This window comes from Lathyrus oleraceus, chromosome 4 (assembly GCF_024323335.1).
Source record: "Lathyrus oleraceus cultivar Zhongwan6 chromosome 4, CAAS_Psat_ZW6_1.0, whole genome shotgun sequence".
Lineage (NCBI taxonomy): Eukaryota > Viridiplantae > Streptophyta > Magnoliopsida > Fabales > Fabaceae > Lathyrus > Lathyrus oleraceus.
Window position 1 is genome coordinate 424,183,627 of NC_066582.1, and position 8,210 is coordinate 424,191,836.

Sequence of the window (8,210 nt, forward strand, 5' to 3'; positions counted from 1 at the left end):
CGCTAAATTCTTTTTGAGTAATGGAATGTTGTACAAACGTAACCATGATTCGACTTTGCTTCGCTGTGTGGATAGAAAGGAATCAGAGAAGATTATGGAAGACATGCACGACGGTATCTTTGGGACTCATTCTAGTGGACATACAATGGCCAAGAAGATTCTGAGGTCAGGGTATTATTGGTCTACCATGGAAACTGATTGCCACCATCACTCCAGAACTTGTCATAAGTGCCAGATCTATGCGGATAAAGTACATGTGCCTCCTGCTCCATTAAACGTGTTGACCGCGCCGTGGCCCTTTGCAATGTGGGGCATTGATGTGATTGGCGAAATTAAACCTACCGCCTCTAATGGACATCGTTTCATCCTTGTTGCTATTGATTACTTCACAAAGTGGGTGGAGGCAGCCTCATTTGCTTCTGTTACTAAGAATGTGGTGGCACGATTCATCAAGAACAGCCTCATCTGCCGATACGACGTCCCTGAGAGGATTATCACTGACAATGGCACTAATTTGAACAACAAGATGATTACTGAACTCTGCACGCAGTTCAAAATAAAACACCATAACTCTTCTCCGTACCGGCCAAAGATGAACGGCGCTGTAGAAGCGGCTAATAAGAATATTAAGAAGATTATACAAAAGATGACGGTAACATACAAAGACTGGCATGAGATGTTACCATTTGCTCTTCATGGTTATCGTACTTCGGTACGAACTTCGACAGGGGCAACTCCTTTCTCTTTAGTCTACGGAATGGAAGCCGTTTTACCAGTAGAGGTTCAGATTCCCTCTCTAAGGATCATGAAAGAGGCGGGCTTAGACGAAGACGAATGGATTCAGACTCGACTCGATCAGATAAATTTGATGGATGAGAAGAGACTTGCGGCTGTATGTCACGGGCAGATATATCAGAAGCGCATGACCAGGGCATTCAACAAAAAGGTCAAGAGACAAGTGTATCAAATTGGCGACTTGGTAATCAAACGCATCATCCTACCACAAACTGACCCCAGAGGCAAATGGACTCCCACATACGAAGGGCCATTTGTAGTTAAGAAGGTATTCTCAGGTGGAGCCATGATACTCGCTACAATGGATGGTGAAGACTTCCCACATCCCGTGAACGCGGACATAGTTAAAAAATACTACGCATAAAAGAGACCCGCTAGATCGACGTATCTAGGCAAAAGTAAGGGCATCCCGGCGAACCAAAAGGGTTCGGGCAAAAATTAGGGATATATAAAAAAAAATGTACACCCGACAAGTCGAAAACCTGAAAAGGCGGCTTGGGCAAAAAAGGGTATCCTGGTGGACTGAAAACCTGAAAAGGCGGTCCAGGCAAAAATTAGGGATTAAAGCGTATGACTATGTCCCGTTCTTAGTCAACTTCATCCAAGTTCAAGGGACTGAACAAGCCAATCACTTCCATCCGACAGCAGGGGATGAGATGCTTGAAGACATAATGACAGTAGTAGACTTAAAATCAATAGGACTTCTTCCACATAGATTTCTCTTTGTTTTCGACAATTTCCTCTTACTAGGATTTCTGTCTCCTTGTACACAAATTGCCTGTTTATAGGCCTTCTTTCAAAATCAATACAACCTTCTTTCAAAAGATGCTTTTGTTTTTTCTTTTTCTGTTTTGTTTGCGTAAACGTCCATTGATTTAATTTGAATTAATATATGCATTTGAATATGACCAATGTTTACCAAAATACATGCATAGAATAGCAATAGCAATTACTACAAGACTTCAGGATCGAGGATAAGGTCTAACCATGCTTCCAATGAATCCGCTACCAATTCTCTTCCCCAGCAAGCCTATTTTTCCCAGAAGAAATTGGCAGTATTCCCCGGCACAGCCAGCTATTCCCCAACAGAGGTCGGCATCGCCAGACAGGCTGATCATCTCATCCATCTCCAGCCCGACTCTGCTGAATATTTCCACCATCAGACAGAAATCAAGCATCCCCAGCCGAGAAAGGGTCATCGACACAAATGTCTCAAATCAGTAGATGGGGATTTATTTTCCCCTGTAGAGTCCCCAAGCAGAACTTCTCATACGCATAGCTCATTCATTACATCCTTTCACAGCATACGCATGCATACAACATTCACATTTATTTTAGCATAACACGAAACATCTCATGCATCATGACATAGCATGAAGCTAACTTTTCTTTGCAGGTTATTTATCCTCCTGATATAGTCAAAATAAAAGGTTCATTCAGACAGACACCTTTATCAATCACATTCAAGATTCAGATACATATTTCAAATACAGTTCATGGGAACATTCATTCTGACAACACTTCGATATCCTCCTAATGATGGCATCTTTAAGCCCATCCCAGACATTTATTGCAAGTACAACATATACAGGTTATCAGATACAGCCTAACGTACGGTTCATTCTGATTCAGCCCAACATATGACTTCTTCAGCAACTCCAATGCGGTCTAACGTACGACCCATTTGGACCTTCAAATCCTCGGATACTGCCTAGCGTACGGTACGTTCAGGGGTGTAGTCTAGCGTACGACTACTTTCTTCTTCGGATACAGCCTAACGTACGGCTCATTCTACAACTCAGATACGATCTAGCGTACGATCCATTCTGAACTCCAGCAACTCCAACGCGGTCTAACGTACGACCCGTTTGGATCTTACAACCCTCAGATGCTACCTAACGTACGGTACATTTCTGAAGTGTAGTCTGGCGTACGACTACCGCTTTCATCATCAGATGCGGCCTAACAGACGACTCATTCTGCGACGGTCTAACGTACGACCCGTTCGGATGTCCATCCCCTCAGATGCTACCTAACATACGGTACATTTCTGAAGTGTAGTCTAACGTACGACTACCCCTTTCGTCATCAGATTCAGCCTAACGTACGGCTCATTCTGCAACTCAGATACGATCTAGCGTATGGTCCATTCTGACCCTTTATCCCCAACAGCATATGACACACTCCGACTCCCCAGCGAAGTCGGCAGCCTAATGGATGACTCATTATACGGTCTAACGTACGACCCAGTGTGGCACCCATGTCTTCAAATTGGCCTAATATACGGCGCGATCTGAAGCTTTCATCATCAAACCTCCCGGACGGCATCTTTAAGCCCATCTCCATCAAGACCAACTGTCGATTCTCAAGTGCAAATTTTTGGGGCATTCTAGTGTTCAATAATCTTCCACCTCCAGACCACGAATGGCGTATACACCATTCTAACTCTCTCGGTCCAAGAATATTGAACAGGGGCAGCTGTCATACCCCAAAATTTGCCCATTAATATTTCAAGACATTTTGCAAGGCATTCCGACTCATATATAACACTGATCTTGAAGAAACAAAGGCCCAGCTCACGGATGGCCCAATCCAGAAAATGGCCCAAACTGGCCTGTTCGCTACACGCTCGCCTAGCGAAGCTGACAGACAACAAAAATTTCGGGCTTCATTCTGAGCCAAAAAAAATAAATAAATAATAAAAATAAAAAAAAACGAGAGTTAAAATAAATAAATAAATAAAATATAACAAATTATTTTGGACTTGGGTCTCCCTCATTCCAAGCCCATTACCCACGAAATTAGTCTATAAATACTGAAGTTTCAGTAGGGGAGTTACACTTGGAGTTACACTGGGAGATTCACTGGAAAAAAAAAAGAGGAGGAGAACAGAGAAGAACGAATAGAAGTTTTGGCATAGGAACCCTGCCTACCCGGAGAATTCAGAGTAAAGAAACCCTGAAGGCAGCCCATCTGCACCGAAGCCATCGCCGTCCAATTCCCGCTGCCTAACTTATTCCGATACTACAAGTGGTCAATCCCTTCAACCTTGAATTGGCAAACAGGTTTGCGTATCTCTATTGTTTATACTTTCAATTGGCCATATCTACATATATAATGCATCATGATTAAATGTTGATATATAATTTGCTTTCGTATGGGAATTTAAATATGCCTGAATACCCTGAATGTTTGATCATGTTATTCCTGTGATAAAATGCCATAAAATTCAAAGTTCCTAACGTGGGGCTGTTTTCAAATTCAAAATCCGTGGCCGCTCGCTAGCACCTCGCTAGGCGAGCCTGGGGCGAGTATTCGCCTGGCCTTCGCTAGGCAAGGCAGAGGCGAACGAGACAGTAGCTGACTTTTCTATTCTGTTTTTTTTTTATGTTTTATCATAGCCATGCATTATTCATCCTATCCTATTTATTGTTGTGATATTTCTCCGGTGTAATCTTCGATTGCACCCTGATTTGGTGTTCTGACATTTTTCTTTTTTTGAGTTTTGTAAAGGTTCACATATCTCAGGAAAAGGTTATTGGCTAGGTATTCCACTTTATTTGTGGGATACCCTTGTGGAGTTTCACCCTAAATTAATTTTTAATGTATTAATTTCTAATGTATTAATTTTTTAATATATTATTTTTAATAATTTTAATGTGGAGTTTCATCCTAATTATATAATTAATTGTAAAACTTTGCCTTTGAATAAGTGATCTTGGACCTCTCTTTGTTGCCTTACGATTACGATATTACGGTCATGTCCCGCGAACGTGGGGATACCCTTAGCAAAGACCCTTCGGTTAAATCATCATAAAATAAATTATAGTCCCTCGGATGTTGCCTTCGAATATACAACTTTGTCCCTCGATGACCCTCCGATGTTGCCTACGGTTAAAAGATGATAGTCCCTTCGAATGCTAAGGTATCCTCGTAACTGTTGCCTTCAATGACCAATCGATGACCCTACGATGACCCTTTTACATCCAAAGGATAAAACTACTTATTTCTCAATAATAAGGACAGTTTTACCCTCATAAGGATAGGAAATACTCATAAAGACCTTGGGTCGGTATAACTCTTAATTGCTGGCTCACAACCTAAAACATTTTTTCACACCTCACACCTTTCAAAATACCTTCAGAAAATCACCACTTGGTATACATTCATACTAGAATCATTACCGAGTTATATTTTTCTAAACAATTTTCAAAACTAAACGAGATAATCACTTTGTATACATTCATACAAGAATCATTACAAAGTTAAATTCTCTTTTCAAAACAATTTTTCTAAACAATTCACAAACACTTTTTTTTAGACAAAAATAATATAAGTGATCGAGCAATTAAGAGCCCATGGATAACCATGGATACAAAGGGTGCTAACACCTTCCCTTTGTATAATGTACCTCCCGAACCCAAAATCTAAATTAAGGTTTTTCCTGTTCTTTTCCACCTTTCCTTATTGGATAAAAGAAAAGTCGGTGGCGACTCTTGCTAACCGCGACATTGCGATTAAAACCACAAAAAAGTCCAGTTCACCGTATGACAGAACTGGCGACTCTGCTGGGGACCCTAAATATTTAAAAAGAGAGGTTACCTTAAAAACAAGATCACTTATTCAATTTGTCTGATTTATTTTTAAGGGATTGCTTGGGTATGTTATGCTTGAGTGAAAGATCCTACACCCGGATCTAGTGTACCTTAGGTAAGTAGCAAGAGATCATCGCGACTGTCCGACGTATACTGGAATGGTCAAAATGATGGCCACGGTTAATGTGGCACTTTGGATGTCCTGATGTTCCTCATGTTAGTTGAGGAAATATTTGGCATTCGCGTGGTGTCATAAAAGCATTAACCAGACCTTTAGAACCCTAATTGACTCATCCTGGCCATTAGAAAGTAGTGAGATAACTGGCTTCGGTTCCGACTGGAGTTGGTGCATTCAGGTCCAAAATCATGTGCAAGCAATGCTGAAGTCATGTTAACAAGCCATGCATTTGTGTATGGAAAGTGGAAGTACAAATATGCCAAATGGTCATCCAACTTTAAGCCATGCGCAAGTCACTCATACTTGGTCCAAATGGGATGAATATGGAATTTTTGGAAAGGTTAGATCAAGAGGAACAACTTTCATGTTGAAATCTTTTTCATTTGAAGCTTGGATCATGATGAATTTTGAGATGGATGTTTGGAAAATCAAACATATCAAAAAAAATTCTAAGTACCAAGCCATATGTTCACTTCTTCCACCTTGAGTAACTTTTCCTATGGGCTTCAAATGGGAAAAATTCCTTCATAAACGTTGTAGCTCTATCATAGTCCTTCAAATCGGTCACAAATTTGACCTTATTTAGATTTAGCATGGAGGCGTTATGCATTTTGGAAGTAGAGGAAAATCACTTGTTCAATGGTATTGGCCCAAAATGACCTATAATGTTTCCTCTTGGCACATGCATTTATAAGTTGAATTTTCTCTTCCTCCAAACATAAAAGTTTAAGTAGACATCTTGAATTTGATCATGAAATTTGAATGTCTTTCATATCATAAAAATTGAGCAAGTTATGGTCTTGGGAAGTTGACCTTCAAATTAGGGTTTAGACAAAATGACCTATAATCTTTAACCATAAAAAATGACTCTCCAAGCAAAACTAGATCTTGACCTCAACTTGAGAGTTGTTTGGAATGTCATTTAGAGTAACTTTTCTCTTAGAATAATTTTCATACGATAACAATTGTGGGAGATAGGGTCTAGGGAACCCCAGTTATGATTAGTTGAATTCCTCTAGTCAACCACCATGAACCAACTTGCTAGCTTGATATTATCTTGACTTTTGGGACTCATGGAGGATCATATATGCATAAGATGATGAAATTTGAAGCATCCCTTGAAATATTTGATCAATTGGTGAAGAAGCTTGTTGAAGAAGTCACATAAGATACCCAGATGAATTAGGGTTTCCAAGGCAAATCAACTCCAAACTCTTGATGATTTCTTGATCAAAATAACATGTGAAGATCATGGGGATCCATATATGATTCTTAGAGCCATAGTAAACCAATTCTTGATTGAGCTCCTTGAAATGAGGGTCTTAAACCCTAGATGTGAATTTGATAGAGCATAGGTGAGCATGTGCACTACCTACAAAAGAGTTAAACTATTCAATGACATATTTTTGGTATTTTGGTTAGTAAATGATAATAAAGCAAAGTATGATACAATCACATGGTGTTTGGTGATCTCTCCCAATGCAAACCCTAATGAATTAGGGGTAAGGAGGATGCCAATGTGTGCTCCCAATGCTAATGCATATGATGAGAATAACATGAGGGATCTTAGGGTCAAAATTGGGGTCTTATTGCTGCCCCTATTTAAGGATGTTCTAGTTGAGGAGATAAAGGTTAAAATCTCCGAATCAACTCAGTAGAATGGACTTAAATAGCAACATATAGAAACAAATTTTGATCCCTAAGAGACCTCATGATGCAAATGATATGAATGCTAAAATAATCTCTGTGGGAAAATATTGCCATAAAGGAAGGGAATCCAAAGAGACTGAAAGTCCGCAGGAGCATAATGTATTCCATAAGGAAAACTCACTGGTGGAGACATAGACTCTGGGGATAAAAAGTTGTGTGTAGGCTAGGCTACAACTTAAAATTGTTGGGGGACTCGAGGGATTCCATGAAAATAAATCAATGGAAGGACTCAGTCGGGGAAAGAAAAAAACATCTGTCGGGGAAATGGGTAGATCATAACAAAGCTGAAATACTCGACCTAAGCAGGAAAAGGCGATTCCATGAGGAAATACACACTCAAACTCAACTGGGGAAGAAATGATCTTCAATACAGGAGGAACAGAAGTATATTATCCGTTACCGGATACTAGGTAAGGGTATAATAAATTCTGACAAGAAGGACATCTGTTACCGATTAGGGCAAACATATCAAGGATGACTCGCTGAGGGCTACCAGGGGATGCATTCGTTACCAGCTACTGGGTAAGAATAACCTGTTGGGAAAAGCCAAATAGGATTTACAACTACCGGTTACTGGGCAGAATACCACAAAGAAAGAGAATACCTATCACTAATTAAAGTGAACATATCAAGGATAGACTCAAAGGGGAAGAATATCCGTCACCGGTTAGGATGAATATATCAAGGATATACTTGCCTGGGGACATTAGGAAGGATATCCGTCACCGGTTAAGATGAACATATCAAGGATAACCCACCTGACAAAGTAGAAATTACATCTACCGGATATTGGATAGAACACCAAAAAGAGGATATCCGTCATCGGTTAGGATGAACATATCAAGGATATACTCTAAGGGAAAAATAGGGATTATATCTATCAATTACTTGATAGAATACCGAAAAGAGAATATCCTTCACCGGTTAGGATG